Source organism: Lontra canadensis, unplaced genomic scaffold, assembly GCF_010015895.1.
Source record: "Lontra canadensis isolate GAN:19392208 unplaced genomic scaffold, GSC_riverotter_1.0 scaffold114, whole genome shotgun sequence".
NCBI classification, from domain to species: domain Eukaryota; kingdom Metazoa; phylum Chordata; class Mammalia; order Carnivora; family Mustelidae; genus Lontra; species Lontra canadensis.
In genome coordinates, this window is record NW_022631108.1 from 3,859,541 (window position 1) to 3,886,427 (window position 26,887).

Sequence of the window (26,887 nt, forward strand, 5' to 3'; positions counted from 1 at the left end):
TCAAAATGGCATACAAAGGCAAATTTTTCTAAAAGCAAGTTATGTGATATGTAGAATTCATTACCCTTATTCTTTCTTTGCTTTGAATTCAGAGTCCCTGTCCAAGGGAAAAGTCAGAGGCTTTGGGCCAGATCTGGTGGAAATAGGAATCATTTGGTAGGTAAGAACTATTCATGCAACTTTTCCCTCTCTCCTCTGCTTTCATAAAGTTAAGTGTATTCAAATGATTCTTTGAAAGTGTGATCTAAAAGCCCAGCTAGAATATTAACACCCAGTCCTTATCAGAAGTAATAACTAATCATCTCTATAGTCTAATTTTCAGTGTTAACTAGAACACACAATTGCATGACATTGGGGAAGTGTTTTCATAGCTATTATTTCACTTTCTCATTTATATTACATTAATGTTGTTGATGTGGTCAACAAATATTTATTGAGCCACTACTACATGCCAGATAGCATTCAGAGTGCTTGAAATACAACATTAAAAAGAGTAAACACTACTTTCTGTCTTCTCTAAGCTTATTACAATCAGTACAATGATAATAATAATTATTATTTTTTATTATTTATTTATTTATTTATTTAAAGATTTTATTTATTTGACAGACAGAGATCACAAGTAGACAGAGAGGCAGGCAGAGAGAGAGAGGGAAGCAGGCTCCCTGCTGAGCAGAGACCCCCCGATGCGGGACTCGATCCCAGGACCCTGAAATCATGACCTGAGCTGAAGGCAGCGGCTTAACCCACTGAGACACCCAGGCGCCCCAATAATTATTATTTTTTAAGTGTGCTCTGTGCCTATCTGGTTTCCTATCATGGAAACCAACCCAGGGCTTGAACTCACAACCCAAGCACAAGACCTGAGCTGAGATCAAGATTCAGACACTGAACTACCCAGATGCCCCAGTATAATTATTTTTTTAATTACTGACTGAACTACCCAGAGTTCCCAGTATAATTATTTTTTAAGCTTAAATATAAGACTTCTGACACATTTGACTTTATCTTATGATTATCAGTAACAGTACAGGCAATATGTTCATTTTTATAGAAAACCAAGTAGAGATGCCTCTTAGCAGAGAAACCTAAGGAGACAATTTAAAGTGCCATCCTCTTCTACCCCAGAGAACATGTGAAAATTTATGCCCTGTATATTTTAATCATTTTCATCTCTTAACCACTTTAGGAACATTTATGGAATTCAAATATGATCTTTCATTCTTAAATTGACATTATGATACAATACAAGAACATGGAGTTTTTAAAAGTTTTTATTTAAATTCCACTTAGTTGTGGCACTTGGGTGGCTCAGTCCGTTAAGCATCTGACTTTGGCTTGGGTCATGATCCCAGGGTCCCAGGATTGAGGCTCACAATGGGCTCCCTGCTCAATGGGGAATCTGCTTCTCCCTTTCCCCACTGCTTGTGTTCTCTTTCACTATCTCTCTCTCTCTCTCTCTCTCAAATAAATAAATAAAATCTTAAAGAAAATAAATTCCAGTTAGTTAATATACAATGCAATATTAGTTTCAAGCATACAATATTGTGATCCAATACTTCCATACAACACACAGTGCTGATCATAAATGCATTCCTTAGTCCTCATCATCTACTTAACCTATCCCCTCATTGACCTCTCCTCTGGTAACCATCAGTTTACGCTATATAGTTAAGGGTCTGTTCCATGGTTTGCCTCTTTATCTCTTTTCCCCCATGCTTATTTGTTTTGTTTCTTAAATTCCATATATGAGTGAAATCATATCATATTTATCTTTCTCTGACTGACTTACTTCACTTAGCATAATATCCTCTAGCTCCATCCATGTTGTTGCAAATGACAAGATTTCATTCCTTTTTATGGCTGAGTAATATTCGTGTGTGTGTGTGTGTGTGTGTGTGTGTGTGCGCCACATCTTTATCCATTAGAATAACATAGATTTAGAATTATGCAATTTGAGTCTGGGTTATTGTTCTTTAAAACTTACTGTACTGACATCAGCAAATCTCTTGTCTTCAGTTTTCATATCTTCAAAAAGAGGGGTTTCTAAATGGAGGCACTATTGATATTATTTTTGGGCAGAACAATTCTTTACTATTTGGCATCCCTGATCCCTATCCCCTAAATACCAGTAGTAAGTGCCAGTTATTTTGACAACCAAAAACTGCCCCCCCTATATTTTCAGAACAGTTGAAAACTAACTAACTTACCATCTCAGACTCCATTCAGTCCTAAAATTTCTATAATTTCATAAAAGGGACCAAAGAGCAACTTGGCTTCATAAAAGAGACCAACAAGCAACTTTTTTTTTTTTTTGTGATCAAGAAGCAACAAAGCTGTCATCTCCCTAAATATATTTTTATATTTTGCTTGGGGTTGTCACTATAAATAAGAGAAAGTATTGCTGATGGGGTTTTTCATGTGTGTGCTCTCTTTCTCTCTCCCTCCTCATTCACTTCATCATTGCCAGGCCCCCAGAGCTGTGTCACCACCCTGAAGTCTTCTGGTTTCACATAAACCATCCCATAATTTAGGTTCACACAATATCCCATCTCTTGTGTGTGTTTAATTCAAACATGAAGATCCCAAGACAGGCTGGGGGGAAAACAACCAGTTCTTGACACCTTTCTCCTTGAAATCATAAATCATCCATGGTCCAGTGGTCATCCATAGGAACTCCTTCAACTTCCCAACATAACTCTATCTGTTCGTATCCTTTCTTGTTCTTACAACAGAACTGGGATCTCCTATCTCAAGCTATGCTCTGTAGTTTATTCTTTTCTTGTTTTGCATTATCAAACATTTATTTTCTTTCATGTATATTCACACTCTTCTTTCCAACTAGACCCTTCCCTTCAGATACAAACATGCTCAAGTTACTCCTACTTAAAGCACAACTAAACTAAATTTATGTATACTCTCATACTTCATAGTCTTTGTTGCTCCCACCTATTTTATTAAAGATATAAATTTACATTTTCTATCTTCATTGTTTTTCAAGTTTTTATTTAAATTCTAGTTAGTTAATGGACAGTGTAATATTAGTTTTAGGTGTATAATTTTAGTGATTACACACTTCTATACAACACTTTGTGATCATCACAAGTGTCCTCCTAATCTTTATTTCACTTGGGTTTTCAGCACAATTCTACATAGGTCAAACTCCCACTTTTTTGAAATATTTTCTTTTGTTTTTAATGACAACTCACAATTATTTTCCTCTTCCATCTCTGGTTCCTCTTTCTCTATTTCTTTTCCAGGCTTATTCCCATTGTTACAACACTAAATGTCAGAGTTCCTCAAGGATTCCTCTAGACCTTTTTCTCTTTTCACTCTTTATTCTGTCCTTGATGATCTCATCCCTATGGCTTTATTTGCTAATTAAACACATATGACTTACAAATTCATATCTCTAGCCAAAATGGTCTCCTAAATATTTTCATTCCATAATGGCTCATTTTCAACACTTTTTTTTTTCTCACACAGAAGCTGAAATGATCTTTTTAAAGCATAATTTTGTTTGTTTGTTTGTTTGTTTTTTTGGCAATTCATTTTAGAAATTAGTTAACACAGACTGTGAAACTTTGCATTGTCTAACCCCAGCCTATCTCTCCAGTCTTAACAATGATATGGTCTCCACTGCACTCTACAACACAGCCCCACAGGGTTTTCAGTCTCTCTAACATGTCATTCCTTCTTCTTACCAATGCTATTATTTCCTCTTCTTGTAGCTAATGGCTTTTCACCCTTCAGGTCTTAACTTAGGTGTCACTTCCTTAGAAAACAATTCTCTTAGCTCTCAATTTTTTTTTTTATTTGGTCATAAAGCCAACTTCATTCTTTCAGAACATTGATCTCAAGTTATAATTTCTGATTGTTTCATCAATGAATCATTTGACTGATGACTCTCTTCCTGATATACTACAATGTGGGCTCCATAAGGCTAAATGCCCTTCAGGGTTATCTTCTCATTGTAACTCCAAAGCCTAATACAGCTTCTGGCACATAATATGTGTTCAGTAAGAATTGGGACACAACTCAGTGAATGGTTGTTAATATAAAATGTTTGATTCTTTTAGTATCCCCTTTAAGAAAACTTTAAAGTAACATCCCAAGAGGACTATAATTCCGTTTCTAGTGGATGATGAATAATAAGGACAAAATGATGTGTCTGAGGTAATCAGAAGATACTGAAATGAAAACCTCTTGTAGCACCTTGGCTCTTTGATTTGACTACTTCCATTTTTTAAATATAATGGTAGATTTTTTTTAGGTTTTATTAGATGACCCAGATTTTTTTTTATAATTTTATATATATATATATATATATATATATATATATATATATATATATTTCCCCAGGGGTACAGGTCTGTGAATCTCCACGTTTACACACTTCACAGCACTCACCATAGCACATACCCTACCCAATGTCCATAACCCCCCCCCAACCCCCCTCTGCCCAGCAACCCTCAGTTTGTTTTGTGAGATTAAGAGTCACTTATGGTTTGTCTCCCTCCCAATCCCAACTTGTTTCATTTACTCTTCTCCTACCACATTAACCCCCCATGTTGCATCTCCTCTCCCTCATATCAGGGAGATCATATGATAGTTGTCTTTCTCTGATTGACTTATTTTGCTAAGCATGATACCCTCTAGTTCCATCCACGTTGTTGCAAATGGCAAGATTTCATTTCTTTTGATGGCTGCATAGTATTCCATTGTATATATATACCACATCTTCTTTATCCATTCGTCTGTTGATGGACATCTAGGTTCTTTCCATAGTTTGGCTATTGTAGACATTGCTGCTAAAAACATTCGGGTGCACATGCCCCTTCGGATCACTACGTTTGTATCTTTAGGGTAAATACCCAGCAGTGCAATTGCTGGGTCATAGGGTAGTTCTATTTTCAACATTTTGAGGAACCTCCATGCTGTTTTCCAGAGTGGTTGCACCAGCTTGCATTCCCACCAACAGTGTAGGAGGGTTCCCCTTTCTCCGCATCCTCGCCAGCATCTGTCATTTCCGGACTTGTTAATTTTAGCCATTCTGACTGGTGTGAGGTGGTATCTCATTGTGGTTTTGATTTGTATTTCCCTGATACCGAGAGATGACCCAGATTTTTGTATAAAATATGTATTTCCCTTTGATCTTTGTGAGAGAAAGTCACAGCTCTTCTCTCTGGTGTTATCTCAATGATTACTCTGAATTTTCAGATAATGTTGTAAATTCTAAACATGGCCAGATGGAGACATGAATGTGTACATATGCATACACAGACACACACATATATAAACACCAGGACATATTAAAGCACTAATTACCGATTAAAGAAATTTGACTTTTCATTTTTCATGTTGTAAGGAATGAACACCTGTCCTCTTGTTGACTTATTAGGTATGGCAAGAAGAGAGGCTTCTCCAACTCAGTGAGTGAACAAATTCTCATTTGGGTAAGATGTTGAACTATTATCTAGATGACCTTGTTGACTGGAACTAACCTTTATGAATTGGTCCTTAACTGTTAGGTCTTTTTTTTATAATTTGATTTTTCTCCTAATAAAAGGAGATAATGATATTCTGACTTTTAAAAATGTTTTTGTTATTTTGCACCCATCTGTAATTTGAAAAGAAAAAAAAATCAGTTCTACTGGAAAGAGATAAGAAAAAATGAAAATCTGGATTCTATTCTTTGCTCCATTAATTCCCAGAATCCCACATTATCTTAGAAAAGTCTTTTAACCTCTTCATGGCCTTGGCTTACTACTCAGTAAATAAAACTGGCATTTATACGATCTCTGAGGGATTATCCAGGTTGGATAATGTACGAATTATGAATGCTTTTATTTCACATTTTGATTTTAGTGTTTTTGCTTACTTTGTTATACTAATTCTTTTTTAAAAGAATTTATTTAAATCTAATTAGCCAACATATAGTACATCATTAGTTTCAGATGCAGTGTTCAGTAATTCATCAGTTGCATATGATACACAGTGCTCATCACATCACATCACATGCCCTCCTTAATGTCCATCACCAAATTACCCCACCATCCCCCCAACTCCCCTCCAGCAACCCTCAGTTTCTTTCCTATAGTTAATAGTCTCTCACGGTTTTTCTTCCTCTCTGATGACTTCTCATTCTGTTTTCCCTCCCTTCCCTTTTGATCCCCTGCACTATTTCTTATATTCCACATATGAGTGAAACCACATGATAATTGTATTTCTCTGGTTGAATTACTTCATTCAGCATAATATCCTCCAGTTCCATCACATCAATGTAAATGGTAACTATTCATCCTTTCTGATGGCTGAGTAATATTACATTTTATATATACTACATCTTTATCCATTCATCAGTAAGTGGACATCTGGATTCTTCCCAGTTTGGTTATCGTCGATATTGCTGTTATGAATATTGTGGTGCATGTGTCCCTTTAGATCACTACATTTGTAACTTTGGGGTAACTACCTAGTTGTGCACATGCTGGGTTTAAGGATAGATCTATTTTTACCTTCTTGGGAACCTCTATACAGTTTTCCAGAGGGTCTGTACCACCTTTCATTCCCACCAACAGTGTAAGAGTGTATCCTTTTCTCCACATTCTTGTCAATATTTGTTGTTTCCTGTCCTGTTAATTTTACCCATCTTGACTGGTGTAAGGTGGTATCTCATGTGGTTTTGATTTGTATTTTCCTGAGGCTAAGTGATGTGGAGAATTTTTAAGGTGTCTGATGGACATTAGTATGTCTTCTTTGGAGTAATGCCTGTTTATATCTTCTGCCTGTTTCTTTTTATTACTTTTTAAAGATTTTATTTATTTATTTATTACTTATTTATTTGACAGAGAGTACAAGCAGGGGGAGAAGCAGGCAGAGGGAGAGGGAGAAGCAGACTCCCCACAGAGAAGGGAGCCCGATGGAGTGTTCGATCCCAGGACCTTGGGATCATGACCTGAGTCAAAGGTAAATGCTTACCTGACTGAGCCACCCAGGTGCCCTTCTGCCCATTTCTTGACTGGATTATTTGTTTTATGGGTATTGAGTTTGATAAGTTTTAATAGATCATTTAATAGACCTTTATCTGATATGTCATTTGCAAATATCTTCTTCCATTCCATAGGTTGCCTTTTAGTTTTGTTGACTCTTTCCTCTGCTATGAAGAAGCTTTTTATTTTGATAAAGTCCCAATAGTTCACTATTGTTTTTGTTTTGCTTGCCTTTAGAGATGTGTCTAGCAAGGTGTTGCTGCTGCTGAGGTTGAAGAGTTACTGCCTGTGTTCTTCTCTAGGATTTTGATGGATTCCTTTATCACATTTATGTCTTTCATCCATTTTTAGTTTATTTTGGTATAAGAAAATGGTCCAGTTGAATTCTTCTATATGTGGCTGTTCAATTTTCCCAGGACCATGTATTGGAGATTGTCCTTTTTACATTGGATATTCTTTCTTGCTTTGTCAAAGATTAGCTGGCCACAGAGTTCAGGGTTCATTTCATAGTTCGTTATTCTGTTCCATTTATCTATGTGTCTTTTTTTTTGACAGGATTTCTTTTTTAATAAAGCTGAATAATATTTTATACCAATGTGTCTATCACATTTTTTTAAAATTTATTTTCAGCATAACAGTATTCATTGTTTTTGCACCTTTTTGTTTTTTTTCATTGTACATGTGCTTTTCTTTTTTTTTTAATCATTTTTAAATTTATTTTCAGCATAACAGTATTCATTGTTTTTGTACCACACCCAGTGCTCCATGCAATCCATGCCCTCTCTAATGCCCACCACCTGGTTCCCCCAACCTCCCAACCCCCCCACCAACACCATACTTTCTTGATGATTATAGCATTGAAATAGAGCTTGAAGTCTGGCAATATGATACCACCAGGTTTCATATTCTTTTTCAACATTCCTCTGGTGATTCAGGGTCTTTTCTGGTTCCATACAAATTTTAGGATTATTTGTTCCAGCTCTGTGAAAAAATATCAATGGTATTTTGATAGGGATTGCATTGAATGTAAATTGCTCTGGGCAGCATAGACATTTTCACAATATTTATTCTTCTAATCTATGAACCTGAAACTTTTTTTTTTCATTTATTTGTGTCTTCCTTAATTTATTTCTTGATTATTCTTTAGTTTTTAGAGTACAGATTCTTTACATCTTTGGTTAGGTTTATTCCTAGGTATCTTATGGTTCTTGGGGTAATTGTAAATGGGAACAATTTCTAATTTCTCTTTCTGCTGCTTCATGAATGGTGTATAGAAATGCAATGGATTTCTATACACTAATTTTATATCATGCAACTTTGCTGAATTCACGTATTAGCTCTAGTATTTTTTTTTTTGAGCCAAAAATTTCTAGTGTATAGAAATGCAAGTGATTTCTGTGCATTGATTTTATATCCTTCCTGTTGCTGAACTTCTCCATAAGTTCTAGCAATTTTGGGGTGTAGTCTTTTGGGATTTTCCACATAAAATATCATGTCATCTGTGTAGAGTGAGAGTTTGTCTTATTTGCCAATTTGAATTCCTTTTATTTCTTTTTGTTGTCTGATTGCTGAGGTTGGGACTTCTAATACTATGTTGAACAACAATGGTGAAAATAGACATCAGTGTCATGTTCCTGACCATAGTGAACTAACTCTCAGTTTCTTCCCCATTAAAAATGATATTCCCTGTGAACTTTTCATATGTGGATTTTATGATACTGAGGTATGTTCCCTCCATCCTTAAAATGTGGAGAGTTTTAATCAAGAAAGGATGCTGTATTTTTTAAATTATCTTTTCTGCATTAATTGAGACGATCATATTGTTCTTGTCCTTTCTTTTATTAATGTGGTGTATCACGTTGATTGATTGATCTACACTTGCAGCCCAGGAATAAATCCATCTTGGTTGAGGTGAATAATCCTTTTAATGTACTGTTGGATCCTATTGACCATTATTTTGGTGAGAATTTTGACAACAATGTTCATCAGGGATATTGGTCTGTAATTCTCCTTTTTGGTGGGGTCTTTGGTTTTGGGAACAAGGTAATGCTGACCTCATGGAACACATCTGGAAGTTTTCCTTCCCTTTTTTTTTTTTAATTTTTTGAAACAGCTTCAGAAGAATAAGTATTACTTCTTCTTTAAATGTTTGGTTCATTTCCCCTGTGGAGCCATCTGGCCATGGACTCTTGCTTCTTTGATGATTTTCGATGATTATTGTTTTGATTATTGCTTCAATTTCCTTGCTGGTTATGGGTCTATTTGTGTTTTCTATTTTTTTTTTCCTGTTTTAGTTTAGGTAGTTTATATGCTTCCAGGAATGTATCCATTTCTTCCAGATTGCCTAATTTGTTGGTATATAGTTGCTCATAATATGTTCTTAAAATTGTTTATATTTTCTTGGTGTTGGTCATGATCTCTCCTCTTTCATTCATGATTTTATTAATTTGGGTCCTTTCCCTTTTCTTTCAGATAAATGTGGCTAGGGCTAGGGTTTTATCAATCTCATTAGTTCTTTCAAACAACCAGCTTCTAGTTTCATTGATCCATTCTACTGTTCTTCTGGTCTATTTCATTGACTTCTGCTCTAGCCTTTATAATATATCCTCTCATGCTTGGTTTAGGCTTTATTTGCTGTTCTTTCTCTACCTCCTTTAAGTGTAAATTTAGCTTATGTATTTGAGTCTTTTCTAAATTTTTGTGAAAGGCATGTATTTCCATGTACTTTCCTCTCATGACCAACTTTGCTGTATCCTAAAGGTTTTGAACAGTCGTGTTTTAATTTTCATTTGTTTCCATGATTTTTATTTAATTCTTCTTTAATTTCCTGGTTGATCCATTCCCTCTTTAGCAGGATGCTCTTTAACCTCCGGGTATTTGAGTTCCTTCCAAATTTCTTCCTCTGATTGAATTTAAGTTTCAAAACATTTTCATCTGCAAATATGCAGGGTATAATCTCAGTCTTTTGGAATCAGTTAAGACCTGATTTGTGACCCAGTATGTGAAATACTATGGAGAATGTTCCGTGTGCACTAGAGCAGACTGTGTATTCTGTGGTTTTAGGACAGAATGCTCGGCAAATATCTGTAAAGTCCATTTGGTCCAGTTTGTCATTCAATGTCCTTGTTTCTTTGTTGATCTTCTGCATAGATGATCTATCCATTGCTGTGAGTGGGGTTTTGAATTCTATTATTGCATCATTATCAATGTGTAATATTACTGTATTATTATCAATGTGTTTCTTTAATTTTGTTATTAATCAGTTTATATAATTGACTGCTCCCACATTAGGAACACCAATTTTTAAAACTGTTAGATATTCTTGTTGAATAGACCCTTTAACTATGATATAGTGTCTCTCTTCATCTCTTACTACAGTGTTTGGTTTTAAATTTAATTTGTCTGTTACAAGGATTGTTACCCCAGATTTCTTTTGAGGTCCATCAGCATGATAAATATTCTCTACCCCTCAATTTCACTCTGGTGGTGTCGTTAGGTTCACAATCAGTCTCTTTAGACAGTATATGGATGAGTCTTTCTTTGTTATCCAATCCAATACCTTGTGACTTTTGATTGGACTATTTAGTCCCTTTTCATTCAGAGTAACTATTAACATACATGAATTTAGTGCCATTGTATTACCTATAAAATCTCTGTTTCTGTAGATTGTCTCTGCTATTTTTTGGTCTTTATTGCTTTTGGGCTCTCTCTTTGCTTACAGGACCTCCTTTAATATTTCTTGCAGGGGTGGTTTATTAATCACAAATTCTTTTAGTTTCTTTTTTTTTTTTTTTTCCTGGAAGCCCTTTTGTCATGTAGTGCATTAATTGAGAAATGAAATTCTTACTCTGGGTCTAATAATGTGGAACAAAGAGAAGCTTAAGGGGTTGCACCACCAGGCACTGCCAAGAATTTCAGGCACAGCGGTGAAGCCCCAAGTCTGAGTGGACTCTTGGTTTTATTGTAGAATGTAAAGTATGCACAAGCAAGGAAAAAATAACTCAAGAAAGCAATCACATGAGGGGCAGCTAGAAACTATATGCATGTTTATCAGCACATGTCCTAGTGAAGCATTAAGTGGGGGGGCTGCAGGAGATGGGAAAGCCAACCTCCATAGGCCTAACTATGTTATTCTCCATCATTGCTGTTTTCAGCAAGCAATGTTTTTAGTACAGAATGATGGGTGAATGTTTGGCTTTTGTCACATGCATACAGTTTTTGCCACATAAGCATGTTCCTGCTTTAATTGTTTATTTTACCCACTGAGGTCTTGTTCTTCCACACTCTATCTCTCCTTCCATTCTGAATGACAGCCTTGCTGGATAAAGTATTCTTGGCTGCACTTTTTTCTCATTTAGTACACTGAATATATTATGCCAGCTCTTTTTGGCCTGCCAGGTCTCTGTAGCTGGGTCTAATGCTAGTTTAACATTTATAACACTGTAGGTTAAGGAGCTCTTGCCTTAAGCTGCTTTCAGGATTTTCTCTTTATCTCTGAGATTTTCAAGCTTTATTATTTTATGTTGGGGTGTTGATCTATTTTTATTGATTTTGGAGGGCATTCTCTCTGCCTCTTAGAATTGAATTGTCATGGCCGGTACGACAAATCGACCAGGATTGAGAGGGTAAGAGGATGCTGAAAAGAAATTAAGAGACAAAGAGATGGGGGCAGGAGGAGCACCAAGGAGGATGTCCAATAGTGCCAATTTTATTCAAGGCAGCAAGGCATTATATAGCTAACAGAAACAATCATAAGAAAGTATCTATTTTTAGCTGGTTACTAAAGAGTTTGCAACATGCACAGAAAATCCTTCAAGCTTTCCCATTATCTATTTCCCAAGCACCAATAGCAGACCCTCTAGCACCAGATGTACTGACTTCAAGGCCACTCAAGACATAGTTTATGTAAGCACAGCACAGTCTTACAGTGGTGTAGTCTATAGCCCGTGCAAGGACAGCAAGGACCAGCCAAGAATTTCTGACCCCAACCAAATCGTTTCTATCTGACTAGAAAATGTGTGGGAAGCCACGTAGGCGAGTGCACAACACATAGCACAGACCCTTTCTCAGTGCTACTCGACTTTATCGACCTAAGCCTTTTGTTTGGCTATTCAGCCTTTAAAGGAGGCACAAGTCAGGGCCTGGTTTGGTTCTCGTCTCAAGCCTTACCGTGGCCTCCCACATCTCCCCCTTCCTTTTTAAATAAATCAAGCATATGAATTTGTGCTTGAGCGTGTAGTCGTTGTTGTCTTGCACGAATCTGTACAATGCACCATATTAAAACAAAAGCAAGTAATATAATGAGGAGTGCAGTAAACAACCAGAATGAGTTTTACTAGTGTTGTTATTCCTGCTATTAATAAACTTAGAAAACATTTGACTCATTTGAGTTGCAACTGCATTTTAAGGGCAAACTGATAACCATAATTAGCATACCAAGGTTCTTTCACTTTCACAGGTAATAACATATATGGAGGTTGCATAGTTACAAACACTATCATAGGACCTGTCCCTGACAAAGGCAGGGACACAGGTAGGCAATTTGTTAACACACAATGGTCACAATGGATATTATACAATAGATGTCCCCCTTGGAAAGAGGTGAGAACTATTGATCCTGAGCCCACTATCAGTAAAAAAGGTCTAGGAACATAGGCCCGCAAAGTCAGATTGAAGTCTTTTGTGGCAGTATAACCATTTCTGGCTATTTACACTCCGATTGGCCCCAGGGCAGCAACCAGTTTCCAGAGTTTTGCATGAAACATCCCTCCGGCTTTAAGGGGGGAGACGTCTTCTCCTCCGCTGATTTCTCCAACTCAGGGTCAGTGTTGTAATTCGTTGCCACAGGGGCGAGGAGTTGGCACCATCTCTCTGGCATCCAGCATGGGGTGTCCTCATCCTGCGGAAAAACACAAACAAAACCACGTCCTCTGCAGAGGACAGGGTCAGGACCCCTCCAAGGTCTGTCAGGGGGTCTTTCCACCTAGTATAAGGAAGAGGAGAAAAGTCTGGATGCCAAAAGCGTTCAGCTGCAGTGTGACCTATATCACTGACATTCAAAAATTTTAAACATAAAGAGTTAAAATTAAATGCATATGAGGAGAGTATTTCACTGTTCCCTGTAGTATCTCCCCCTCTGTTAATTTTTTGAGATATGATTTAAGGGTACCATTAGCTCTTTTGACAATGGCTTGTCCTTGTGAATTATAGGGGATATCCATTGAATGTTGTGATTTGGCTTCCCACATTGAATACCTCTTTTTTTCCCAGATTAGAGAAGTTCTCAGCTATGATTTACTCATATATACATTCTGCCCCCCTTTTATTCTACCTCAGGGACCCCAGTAATTCTAATATTATTTTGCTTTATGATATCACTGATTTCTCAAAGCCTCCCCTCGTGGTCCATTAGTTGTTTTTCTCTCTTTTCCTCAGCTTCCTTCCTCTCCATCAACCTGTCTTCTATGTCACTTACTCTCTCCTCTGCCTTATTTACCCTAGCTGTTAGAGCATCTAATTTAGACTGCACCTCAGAGCATTTTTAATTTTGGCCTGAGTAGATTTTATTTCTGCACTCAGAGATTCGCTAGGGTCTTTTATGCCTTTTTTTTTTTTTAAGCCTAGCTAGTAACTTTATAATTGTTATCCTGAATTCCAGCTCTGAGATTTCACTTACATCCATATCAGTTAGATCTGCGGCAGAGTGTAAGTTCTTTCTTTTGTTGTGAATTCCTCCTTCTAGTTATTTTGCTAAGAGAAGAATGGATGAATGAGAGAAAAATAAATAAAAAATATCAACCATAACCCCAGCAAAATGCATGCTAGACAAATATGAAAATGTCAGAAACCAAAAAGAAAAGTAAAAGAAAAAAGAGAGAGAGAGAGAGAGAGAATAAGAGAGAATATAATCTCCCTTGTAGACAAAACATGGTGATTCACTTCGCCCTGGGTGTATTTTGGTTAGAATATCCTAAATCTCAAAATTGCAAAGAAAGCAAAATTTATATATACAAAAATAAATTTGAATACAGTGAAAGGAAGCAAAAAATGAAGATATATCTATAAAATATAAATATAAAAATGAAAGTTAAAAGACTTAAAAAATAAAGGGTTGATAAAATAAGAAACTAGTTGAAATAGAAAAAAGAATAAAAAAGAAAAGGAAAAATTAAATGAAAGATAAAAGATTTGTGAGAAGAAACCTCAACTTCTATGTACTGTTTTCCCTTAGTACTGGAATGTATCAATTCTATGTGTTTGGGAAACTGGCGTTTCCTTGTTGTACCAGCTGATCTTCTGCTGGAGGGCCCTGCTGCACTCATTTTCAGCTTTCTTTGCCTAGGCGTTGTTGCACTGCCCCTTGCCAGGGTCATGGACTCAGTGCAATCTTCTTCAGAGTCTTCTTTGTGACTCTTGTTCCCTGAATGCTTCCTTCCCCACTTCAGATGATGAAAACCAAAATAGCTAGCTATGATCTCTAGCCTCAGAGCTGAAAGATTGTTGAATCCTCTCTTCATTAAACCCTCAGGGAAGGGTTGCCTGGGTGGCTCAGTGGGTTAAAGCCTCTGCTTTTGGCTCAGGTCATGATCCTAGGGTCCTGAGATCGAGCCCCCATTGGGATCTCTGCTCAGCAAGGAGCCTGCTTCCTCCTCTCTCTCTGCCTGCCTCTCTGCCTACTTATGATTTCTGTCTGTCAAATAAATAAAGAAAATCTTAAAAAAAAAAAAAACCTCAGGGAAAAGCAGTCCCCACTCCACTGAGCAGAGAGGCCAATGCAGGGCTCAATTCCAGGACCCTGGGATCATGAGATCATGAGCTGAGCCAAAGTCAGATGCTCAACCAACTGAGCCACCCAGGCACCCCAAAGCATTCAACTCTTGATCTCAGAAGTTCAAACCACACGTTGGGCTCCATGTTGGGCATGAAGAATACTTTAAAAAAAAAATAAGAAAGGCAGCATTGGCTACAGTGACTTCTTTCAAGACATGTCTCTAAAGGCAAGGGAGAAAAAAAAAGTGAACCTTTGGAACTTCTACATGATAAAGAGCTTCTGCACAGGAAAGGAAACAGTCAGCAAAACTAAAGGGCAACCCACCAGATGGGAGAAGATATTTGCAAATGACACTACAGATAAAGGCCTGGTATCCAAGATCTATAAAGAATTTCTCAAATTCAACACCCAAAGCACAAATAATCCAGTCAAGAAATGGGCAGAAGACATGAACAGATATATCTTCAAAGAAGACATACAAAAGGCTAATAGACACATGAAAAAATTTTCAACATCACTAGCCATCAGGGAAATACAAATCAAAACCACAATGAGATACCACATTACACCATTTAGAATGGCAACAATTAATAAGGCAGGAAACAACAAATGTTGGAGAGGATATGGAGAAGGGGGAATCCTCCTACACTCTTGGTGAGAATGCAGTCTGGTGCAGCCACTTTGAAAAACAGTATGGAGGTTGCTCAAAAGTTAAAAATAGGGGCGTCTGGGTGGCTCAGTGGGTTAAACTTCTGCCTTTGGCTCAGGTCATGATCCCAGGGTCCTGGGATAGAGCCCTACATTGGACTCTCTACTCAGCTGGGGGCCTGCTCCTCCCCCACCCCGCTGCTCTGCCTACTTGTGTTCTCTCTCTCTTTCTGTCAAATAAAATAAAATAAAATAATATAATATAATATAAAATAAAATAAAATGTTGAACGCTTATCTGACTGAGAGATGTCCCAACTTTCAGATATTTCAATGTTTTATCTTTGTTTAAATGATACTTTATTATTTTTATTTTAAACATTTAATAAATAAAATATGTCATTTTATGGGGCACCTGGGTGGCTCAGTTGGTTAAGCCTCTGCCTTTGGCTCAGGTCATGATCCTGATGTCCTGGGATCAAGTCCCATATTGGCCTCTCTGCTCAGTGGGGAGCTTGTTTCTCCCTCTGCCTCTCTTCACCACTAGTGCTCTCTCTTTCTCTCTCTCTCTCAAATAAATAAATAAAATCTTTAAATATATATATATATATATATATACATATAATTTCATTGTATGTTTCTCATCAAATAAAATATGGCATGAGGACAAGAGACCTTCTCTTTTTGTTAAGTTGTATCACTAGAGCACTTAAAAGAAATCCTTCTATGTAATAGGTACCCAATAAATATTTTTAATAAATAAATGAATTAATGGATTATAATGGGGGAATTTTCATGCTGATATTAATTCTAGTTCTAGATTTCAAATCCAAGTGTTTGAATTATTGATCTTCTCCTAAGTGCCCTGGTAATAATACATATTAAAATATGCTGCCTCAGCCTAGATTCCTCATAGGAGATTTATAAAAAAATAATCAGATTTGGTTTTAGGAACAAATAGTTGGCATAAGTGCTAGGATTGGTACTTTGTAATATTTTATGTCACCTTCCAGGAGAGTGGTCTTCCAAATGAAGTTAAGTTCAGAGAACCAAGAGAAATTATAATAGTGGTCTCCCACCAAATACATTTATTTTAAACTCTAGTGAATAATGAATAGTTTCTTTTCTCCTCCTTATAAATGCAAAGGATCTAGCAAAAATAGGTCTCTTCCATATGTTTGATTTGGATGCTTGTTTTTGATAATAGAGAAAGGATATTAACCATGAATAAGACTACTTACAACTATTGCCTTCTCTTTCTTGATAAGTCAAACAGTCAAACAATTAAATATTATTTATATTAAATACTTTGAAGTAATTATCTGACTTTCTGTTTAAATATGTTTTGTGTGATTATCTGTGGAGGAGCTATTTGTAATGGAAGGATGTATTCCTGGGCTGTAAGGTGGTTCACAGCTAATATCCTATGATTTGGATGCTTTTATATTTTTGTTGTTGTTGTTGTCTGATTGCTGAGGCTAGTACTATGTTAAATAACAATGATGAGAGTGAATATCCCCATCTTACTCCTGACTGTAGATGAAGAGCTCTCAGTTTTTTTCCCATTGAGGATGATATTAGCTGTGGGTCTTTCATAAGTGGTCTTTATGATATTGAGGTATGTTCCCTGTATTCCTATGTGTATTCTGCTGGTTTAGAATGACATGTTCTGAATATGTTTGTTAAGTCTATTTGGTTCAGTATGTCATGTAAAGTCATTGTTTCTTTGTTGATCTTCAGTCCATTACTTGTAGTGGGGTGTTAAAATCCTTTAATATTATTGTATGTTTATCAATTAGTTTCTTTAAGGTTGTTGTTAATTGATTTATATATTTGGTTCCCATATTAGTGGGATAAATATATTTGTTTAAATATTAGTGGGATAAATATTTGTTCCCATATTAGTGGGATAAATATTTACACTTGTCAGATCTTCTTGGCTAGACCCTTTATTATGATATACTGCCCTTCTTCATGTCTTGTTATTGGCTTTGGTTTAAAATCTAGTTTGTCTGATATCAGTATCGCTACTTCAGCTTTCTTTTAATGTCCATTGACATGATTAATTGTTTGCCACTCCCTCACTTTCAATCTGCAGTTGTCTTTAGGTCTATAATGCGTCTATTGTAGGCAGCATATAGACAGATTTTTTTTAATCCATTCTGATACCCAATGTCTTTTAATTGGAGCATTTAGTCCATTTACATTCAGAGTGATTATTGATAGCTATGAATATAGTGTCATGTATAACCTTTAAAAATGGTCTTTCTGGAGATTTTCTCTGTTCCTTTCTAATCGTTGTTACTTTTGATCTTTATTTCCCACTCAAAAAGTCCCCTTTAATATTTCTTGCAGGGATGGTTTAGTCATCACAAACTAGTTTTTGTTTGTCTGGGGAACTCTTTATCTCTCCTTCTATTCTGAAAGGCAGTCTTGCTGAATAAAGTATTCTTGGTTGCATATTTTCCCATTTAGCATGTATATTTTGCAACTCTCTTCTGGCCTGCCACGTTTCTGAGGTTAGATATGCTGCTAACCTTTTTTGTCTTCCCTTGTAAATTAGGGATTTCTTTTTCCATGGGCTTTCATTATTCTTTTCTTGTATTTGTGTTTTCCAAGTTTTAATATAATATGTCTTGGTGTTGGCCTATTTTGTTGCTTTTGATGGGTGTTCTCCATGCCTCCTAGATTTGGATGTCTGTTTCCTTCCCCATATTAGGGAAGTTTTCAGCTATACTTTGGTCAAATAAACCTGCCCCCTTTGTCCCACTATGAGACTCCTATGATATGAATGTTCTTATGCTTTATGGAGTTGCTGAGTTCCCAAGTCTATATATGTGAGCCAATATTTTTCTTTCCCTCTTTTCAGCTTCATTATTTTCCATAATTTTATCTTCTTTTTTTAAAGATTTTAAATTTTTATTTGACAGAGAGAGAGAGATCACATGTAGACAGAGCAGCAGGCAGAGAGAGAGGAGGAAGCAGGCTCCCTGCTGAGCAGAGAGCCTGATGTGAGGCTTGATCCCAGGATCCCAAGATTATGACCTGAGCCAAAAGCAGAGGCTTAACCCACTGAGCCACCCAGGCACCCCCGTAATTTTATCTTCTATATCACTGATTTGTTCCTCTAATTCTTCCATCCTTGTTGTCAGCACATCCAGTCAATTTTGCCTCTAAGTTACAGTGTTTTTAATTTCAGCCCAGTTAGTTTTTAGTTTTTTTTGGTTTGTTTGTTTTAATCTGTCATAATAGTCCCACTTTTTCTTCTGCAGTAATATTAAGGCAGGTTTTGGACATATTTTGCAATAACGAGTTGGCATACCCACAGCCTCCAAAGGTGACTGAGTTTTTAAGTATTATTATAAATGGATAGACCTGTATATATTTCATGTGTTTTTATATTTCACATATGTTTGATGTGTTACAGTTTTTAGTCTTATTGATGCTTACATAGTCCCATCTTCGGCCAGTGGGATTTGGCGTTTGTGTATTTTTAACATGATCCCAGTAGTCTTAGATGGCTTCCTGGATGTCTGATATGTTAAGATATCTGTGGAATCATCTGATATATTCCTGATTCAGACTTTGAACCAGCCATTTCTCCAAGCTTCTTGTCCTTTTTAGTGGGCAATGATACTTACAGATCACAAACTGAGTATTGTTTCTGCTTGTTTGGTATTACTTCTAGTTTTGAATGCAGCCCATGCATCTTGCTGTTTTATATTTTAGTTTTCATCTAAAATTACTCTCTAATTTCCCCTGTGATTTCTTTTTTGACTCACCTATTTTTTTAACTGTGTGTTTTTTAATTTATATATTTTTGTGAATTTTCTAGGTTTTTTTTTTTTCCATTATTGCTTGTTAGCTTTAATTCATTATGGTCAGGGAAGATAATTTGCATGATTTCAATCTTTTAAAATGTATTGAGAATTGTTTCAAAGAATAAAATATGTCCTGGAATATTCCATGTGTAATGGAGAAGAATTGTGTGTAGTGTTTTATATAGGTATATTAGGTGTAATTGTTCTACAATGTTGTTCAAGTCCTATATTACTGATCTGTCTAGATGTTTTGTTCATTACTTAAAAATGGGATTTTGAAGTTTCCAATTATTCTTGTAAGACTTATATTATCTTTCTTTTTCAAACCTGCCAATGTTTGTTTCATAAATTTTGGAATTTTTTGCATATTTCATATATGTTTAAAATTTGGTGTCTTCTAGATGAATTTGTTTTTTTTTTCTTTTTTTTTTGTAAATTAAATGTAATGTATTAATTGTTTCAGGGGTAGAGTCTGTGATTCATTAGTCTTACATTCAGCACTCACCACAACACATACTCTCATCAATGTCCATCACCCAGGCACCCCTATCCCCCACCCCTTTTCCCTCCAGCAACCCTCATTTTGTTTCCTAAGGTTAAAAATATCTTATGGTTTTTCTCCCTCTCTGGTTTCATCTTGATTCATTTTTCTTCTCTTCCCCTATGATCCTCCCTTATCTTTAGAGTTGTGTCTTGAAAGAAGTTGTTGTGGCCAATGTCAAAAATTTACTGTCTATGTTCTCCTCTAGTATTTTGATGAATTCTTGTCTCACATTGAGGTCTTTCATCCATTTTTGTTTTATCTTTGTGTGTGGTGTAATAGAATGCTACAGTTTCATTCTTCAGCACGTGTCTATCCAATTTTCCTAGCACAATTTGTTGGAGAGACTGTCTTTCTTTCCACTGGATATTCTTCCCTGATTTGTTGAAGATTATTTGACCATAGAGTTGCAAGTTCATTTCTGGGGTCTGTATTCTGTTATGTTGACTTATGTGTCTGTTTTTGTGACAATAACATGTTGTCTTGGTGATCACTGCTTTCTGATAGAGCTTGAAATCAGATACTGTGATTCCCCTAGGCTGGTTTTCTTTTTCAACATTCCCCTGGCTATTTAGGGTCTCTTCTGATTCTATACAAATTTTAGGATTGTTTGTTCCAGCTCTGTGAAAAATGTTAATTTTATTCAGAAGGGGATTGCATTGAAAGTGTGGATTACTCTTGTCAGCATAGATGTTTTAACAATGTTTATTCTTCCAATCCATGAACATGTTTTTCCATCTCTTTATGTCTTCCTCAATTTCCCTCAGAAGTGTTCTGTAGTTTCTAGAGTATAGATCGACTACCCTTTTGGTTAGTTTTATTCACATGTATCCTATATTTTTGGCATCAATTATAAATAGAATCAATTCCTTAATTTCTCTTTCTTCATTTATATTGTTAGTGTATAGAAATGCAATTGATTTCTGTTCATTGACTTCATATCCTGCCATGTTGCTGAATTGTGGTATGAGTTCCATTAATTTTGGGGTGACATCTTTTGGGTTTTCCACATAAAGTATCGTCATGTAATCTACAAAGAGGGAGTGTTTGACTTATTCTTTGCCAATCTGAATGCCTTTCATTTGACTTTGTTTTCTGATTGCTGAAGCTAGGACTTCTAGTACTTCTAGTACTTTTGAACAAAAGTGGTGAGAGTGAGCATCCCCATCCTTTTCCTGACCTTAAGGGAAAAGTTTTCATTTTTTTCCCCATTGAGACTGATATTTGCTGGGGGGTTTCATAAATGGCTTTTATAATATTGGAGTATGTTCCCTCTATCTTTATACATTGAGGAATTTTAATTGAGAAAGGATGCTATATTTTGTCAAATGCTTTTTCTACATCAAAAGAAAGGATGATATAGGTATTCTCTCTTCTTTTCTTAATGTGTTCTATCACGTTGATTGATTAGTGAATGTTGACCTACTCTTGCATGCCAGGGGTAAATTGCAACTGGTCGTGGTGAATAATCATTTTAATGTACTGTGGGATCCTATTGGCTAGTATTCTGGTAAGTATTTTGGCACCCATATTCATCAGGAAAATTGGTCTATAATTCTTTTTCATAGTGTCTTTGTCTGGTTTTGGATCAAGGTAATGCTGGCCTCAGAGACTGAGTTTGGAAGTTTTCATTCCATTTCTGTTTTTTGAAACAGATTCAGCAGAATCGGTATTATAGCTTCTTTAAATGTTTGGTAGAATTCCCACGGGAAGTTATCTGGCCCCAGAGATTTGTTTGTTGGGAGATTTTTTTTTTTTTCATTACTGCTTCAATTTCTTTGCTGGCTATTGGTCTTTTCAGACGTTCTACATCTACCTGCTTTAGTGTTGGAAGTTCATAAGTTTCCAGGAATGAATCCATTTCTTCTAGATTGCTTAATTTGTTGGCATATAGTTTCTCATAATATGTTCTAAAAATTGCCTGTATTTCCTTGGTATTGATCTCTTCCTTTTCATTCATGATTATATTAATTTGGGTCCTGTTTCTGATCTTTTGGATAATAATCTCAGAGATTTATTGATCTTAATAATTCTTTCAAAGAATCAGCTTCTAGTTTTGTTGATTTGTTCTACTGTTTTTCTGGTTTCTATTGTATTGATTTCTTCTGTAATATTTATGATATCTCTTCTGCTTGGCTTAGGCTTCATTTGCTGTTCATTCTCTAGATCCTTTAGGTATAAGGTTAGTTTGTGTATTTGGGATTTTTCCAACTTTTTAAATGAGTGGCTTGGATTGCTCTGTATTTCAATCTTAGGATCGTCTTTGCAATGCCCCTTAAGTTTTAAATCAATGTCTTTTCATTTTCATTAGTTTACATGAATTACTTAAGTTCTTCTTTAATTTCCTGGTCGGCCCATTCATCCTTTAACAGGATGTGCTTTAACCTCCAGGTGTTTGAGTTTCTTCCAAGTTTCTCCTTGTGGGTGAGTTCCAGTTTCAAAGCATTGTGGTCTGAAAATATGCAGGGAATGATCTCAGTCTTTTGGTATCAGTTGAGACCTGATTTGTGACCCAGTATGTGATCTATTCCGGAGAATGTTCCATGTGCACTCAATTAGAATGAATATTCTGTTGTTTTAGGATGGAATGTTCTATATATATTTGTGAAGTCCATCTGGGCCAATATGTCAATGAAAGCCTTTGTTTCTTTGCTGATCTCAGATGATCTGTCCATTGCTGTGATTGGGGTGTTGAGGTTCCCTACTATTAATGTATTTTTAACAATATATTTCTTTACTTTAGATATTAATTGGTTTATATAATTGGCTGTTCCCCCGTTGGAAGCATAGATATTTAAAATTGTTAGGTCTTCTTGTTGGATAGACCCTTTGAGTATGAAATAGTGCCCTTCTACATCTCTTTTGATAGTCTGGTTTAAAATCTATTTTGTCTCATGTAAGGATTGCTACCCCAGGTCTCTTTTGAGGTCCATTTGCATGATAAATCATTCTCCATCTCTGCACCTTCAATCTGGAGGTGGCTTAGGTTCAATACGAGTCTTTCTATACAGCATATGGATGGCTCCTGCTTTTTTATGAAATATGATATTCTTTGTTTTTTGATGGAAGCATTTAGACCATTTAAATCCTGAATACCCATTGAAAGATATGAATTTAGTGCCATTGTATTGCATGTAAAGTCCCTGTTTCTACAGATTGTCTCTGTTACTTTTTGATCTATGTTACTCTTGAGGTCTCTCTTCGCTTACAGTATACCCTTTAGTATATCTTGCAGAACTGGCTTTTTGGTCATATATTCTTTCAGTTTCTATTTTTCCTGGAATCTCTTTTTCTCTCTTTCCATTCTGAAAGTTAATCATGCTGCATAAAATATTCTTGGCTGCATGTTCTTCTGACATAGAACCTTGAATACATCTTGCTAGCATTTCCTGTCTGCCAGATTTCTGTGGACAGGCCTGATTTTATTCTGAAGTTCCTCCCTCAGTACACAAGGAATCTTCTCTCCCTTGATGCTTTTAAGATAGCTTCCTTGGCTCTAAGATTTTCATGCTTCACTATTATATGTCAGGGTGTTGATAGGTTTTTCCTGATTTTGGGTGGGGTCATCTCTGCCTAGATATGAATGCTTGTTTCCTTCCCCAGATTAGGGAAATTCTCACGCATGGTCGCTTCAAATACACTTTCTAACCTTCTCTATTTCCACCCCCTCTTGGATCCTGGTGATTCTGACATTGGTTCTGTTCAAGTCATCATTAAATTCTTAAGGCCTTTCTTTACATTGTATTAGTTGTTTTTCTCTCTTTTCTTCATCTTCCTTCCTTTCCATCTGCTTTTCCTCTAGACCACTTATTCTCTCTTCTGCTTCACTGACCCTAGCTGTTACAGCATCCAATTTAGACTGCATCTCAGTTAGAGAATTTTTAAGATTTGCTCAATTACATCTCATTTCTACCCTTAGAGATACTGTACTGTCATTTATGTCATCTTCTAGCCTAGCTATTAACTTTATAATTGCTATCCTGAAATCTATCTCTGACATCTTGCTTATATCTATATTAATTAGGTCTATGGCAAAGAACATTGCCCCTGGTTCTTCCCTTTTTTGTGAGTTCCTCTTTTTAGTCATTCTGCTAAAGGAAGGATGGTTGAGAAAATGAACAGAGTCCAAAATATCAACCAAGACCCAAGCAAAATGCATCCTAGGAAGAATCCAAAGTGGTCTGAAGCCACCAGAGAAAAGTGAAGAAAACCAAGATGAACAAAACAGTATAAAAGTGTGGTGGGGGGCAGGGGGAAATGCTATAATCTCACAGTTGGACAATGCAGGATGATCTGCTTGTTCCTGATTGAATTTGGGTCTGTGTGTTAGAAGACACTACCTCCCAAAATTGTAAGAAAACAAAGTTTCTATCTATCTATCTATCTATCTATCTATCTATCTATTTATCTATCTAATCTATCTATCATCTTTCTAATCATCCATCTATCATCTATCTATCTATCTATCTATCATCTATCTATGGAGTTCTATACTTGTGTGGGATCTGCAAGCTTGTCATTCACCTACTCTTCCAGGGGTCTGCTTTCTGCTTCTCATATTTCTTTTCCCAGGTGTAGTTGCCCCCACCCTTTGTCAGGGAGATGGGCTCAAGTTGAGCTGGTCATCTGTGGGCTTTTGTTCCCTGAGAGCTTTCTATGCCTCTTCAGAGGATCAGAGAAAACAACAACAACAACAACAAAAAAAAAAAAAAAAAAAAAAACTGTGGCAGAATCTCTGCCCCAGGTTAAACTGTCTCCACTTCTGTATGCACCAAACTTGCAGACTTCCATGGTTCGCCCTCACTGCAGTTCTCCCAGGAGGAGTCCCTGAAGCCCATGAGTGACACTTTGCTTTGTGTTTTTGTGATTGCAAGCAGTTGTGGATTCATATGTGCACTCTGCTCCACTGCTCTCAGGTCACAACTGGGGGTCATCCTACTATCGTTTCCAGGGCCAGGGGCACCCTGAGAGCTATTGCCCAGTCATGGTTGCAGTCTTTGTGTGCACCACACTCCACAGAGTTCCATGGCTCATGCTCACTTCAGTTCTCCCAGGGAAGTCCCATGGGGCTTGCATGCTTCACTGTACTTTGTGTCTTTGTGACTGCAAGCCATTGTGGGCTTGTGTGCATGTCCTGCTCCACTGCTCCCAGTTCATGGCTGGGTCCTGTCCTATTGTTATTTCTGGGATTACTGTCGCCCTGAGAGCTATTGCCCAATGTAAATGCAGTTGTTTCATCTCTCCCAGGGGATGTTAAAGAACTTGCTTTTTCCAGTATTTTTCAGGATGCTTAGGCAATAAGTGGTCTCCCTACCACTGAGCTCATGGATTATGGTGACCAGAACTGAGAGTCCCTTCTGGGCTTGCTGACTATAACTTGTTTCCTTTTCCCACTGCTTGGGCATTCTTTCAGATAGGCACCCGCATTCTTTCTGTGTCTTCTGAGATCCTGAGACCAAAATGAACCACCTAGAATTCTGATCTTTTCATCCCCTGTACCTCTATTAGATAGGGATGTCTCTTAGTGGAGCAGATTTCTTAGGGTTCAGATTTTGTACTCCAATGTTATATCACTTTCTGGTAGCTGGCTTATGGAGGTTCCCTCCCCATCCATTTATCTTCTGATATTTCCCCACAGATTCACAATTCCACACTTACCTTGCAAAAAGCAGTTGTTTTTCTGTTTATAGAGGTCCAGGTATATTTTCTGACATCAGGCTGAAATTGTGTGTGTTGAGAATGGTTTCACCGATACCCAGCTAAATTCAAGGGACCAGATAAACTGAGGTCCCCAACTCTGCTGTCATTTTGCATCCCTACCCACAGTCTCATACATTATGCAATGCTCACCACAGTAAGTAAAGTTATCATTTGTCACCGTACATTATTACAGTATTATTTACTATATTTTCTATACTGTACTTTTCATCTCTGTGACTCCTGTTTTATAGCAAAGAGAGCTTGGTCCTCAATCACCTTTACGTATTTCACCCATTCCCTAATTCCCTTCCTTCTGACAACTACCAATTTGTTCTCTGTCCATATTTTCATTTTCAACCATTTGTGATTTTGCATCTAAAATGAGTTATTCATAAAGAGCATAGAGTTAGCTCATGTGTTCTTGTCTATTTTATCTATTGATTGGAGAAGTTAATCCCTTTACATTTAAATTAATGAGTGATAAGGAAGAAAATATTCATTTTAGCCATTTTACTATTCTTTTCTTTCTTTTTTTTTTTTTTGTATTTGACAGATCACAAGTAGGCAGAGAGGCAGGCAGAGAGAGAGGAGGAAGCAGGCTCCCCGCTGAGCAGAGTGCCCAATGCGGGGCTCACTCCCAAGACCCTGAGATCATGACCTAAGCTGAAGGCAGAGGCTTTAACCTACTGAGCCACCCAGGTGCCCCTATTCTGTTCTTTGAAAAAAAATAGTTTATTACTATTTTAAGTATTCTCTACAACCAACATTGGGCTTGAACTCAAAACACAAAGATCACGAGTCACATGCCCTACGAACTGAACCAACCAGGTACCCCTATTCTGTTTTTTTTTAAATATGTTTTATACTTTTTTCTGTATTTCATTAGTGCCATTAGCACATTTTTTATGTTTCATTTTTCTGTAGTGTACCAATTTGATTCCCTTCTTATTCTGATATAAATTTTAAAGATATTGTCTTAGTGACTAAATGGGAGTTACCACTAGCATCATAAATTCAGTTCTAGTTCAGTTATCTAGCTTGAATTGATACCAACTTAGCTTCAAAGGCATACAAAATCTCTGCTCCTTTACATCTCTGTCCCCTTTATATGCTTTTTGGTCACATATTACATAATTATAGAAATGTGTTCATTAACGTTGACTTTTTAAAAAAGATTTTATTCATTTATTAGACAGAGCGAGACACAGAGAGAAGGAATGCAAGCAGAGGGAGCGGGAGAGAGAGAAGCAGGATTCCCACCAAACAGGGAACCCGATGTGAGCCTCACTCCTCAGACCCTGGTATCATGACCTGATAATGACTTAATGACTTAACGACTTAACGACTGAGTCACTGAGGTGGCCTAACACTGAGTTTTATTTTTTTTAATTTAATTTTATCTTTTCAGTGTTCCA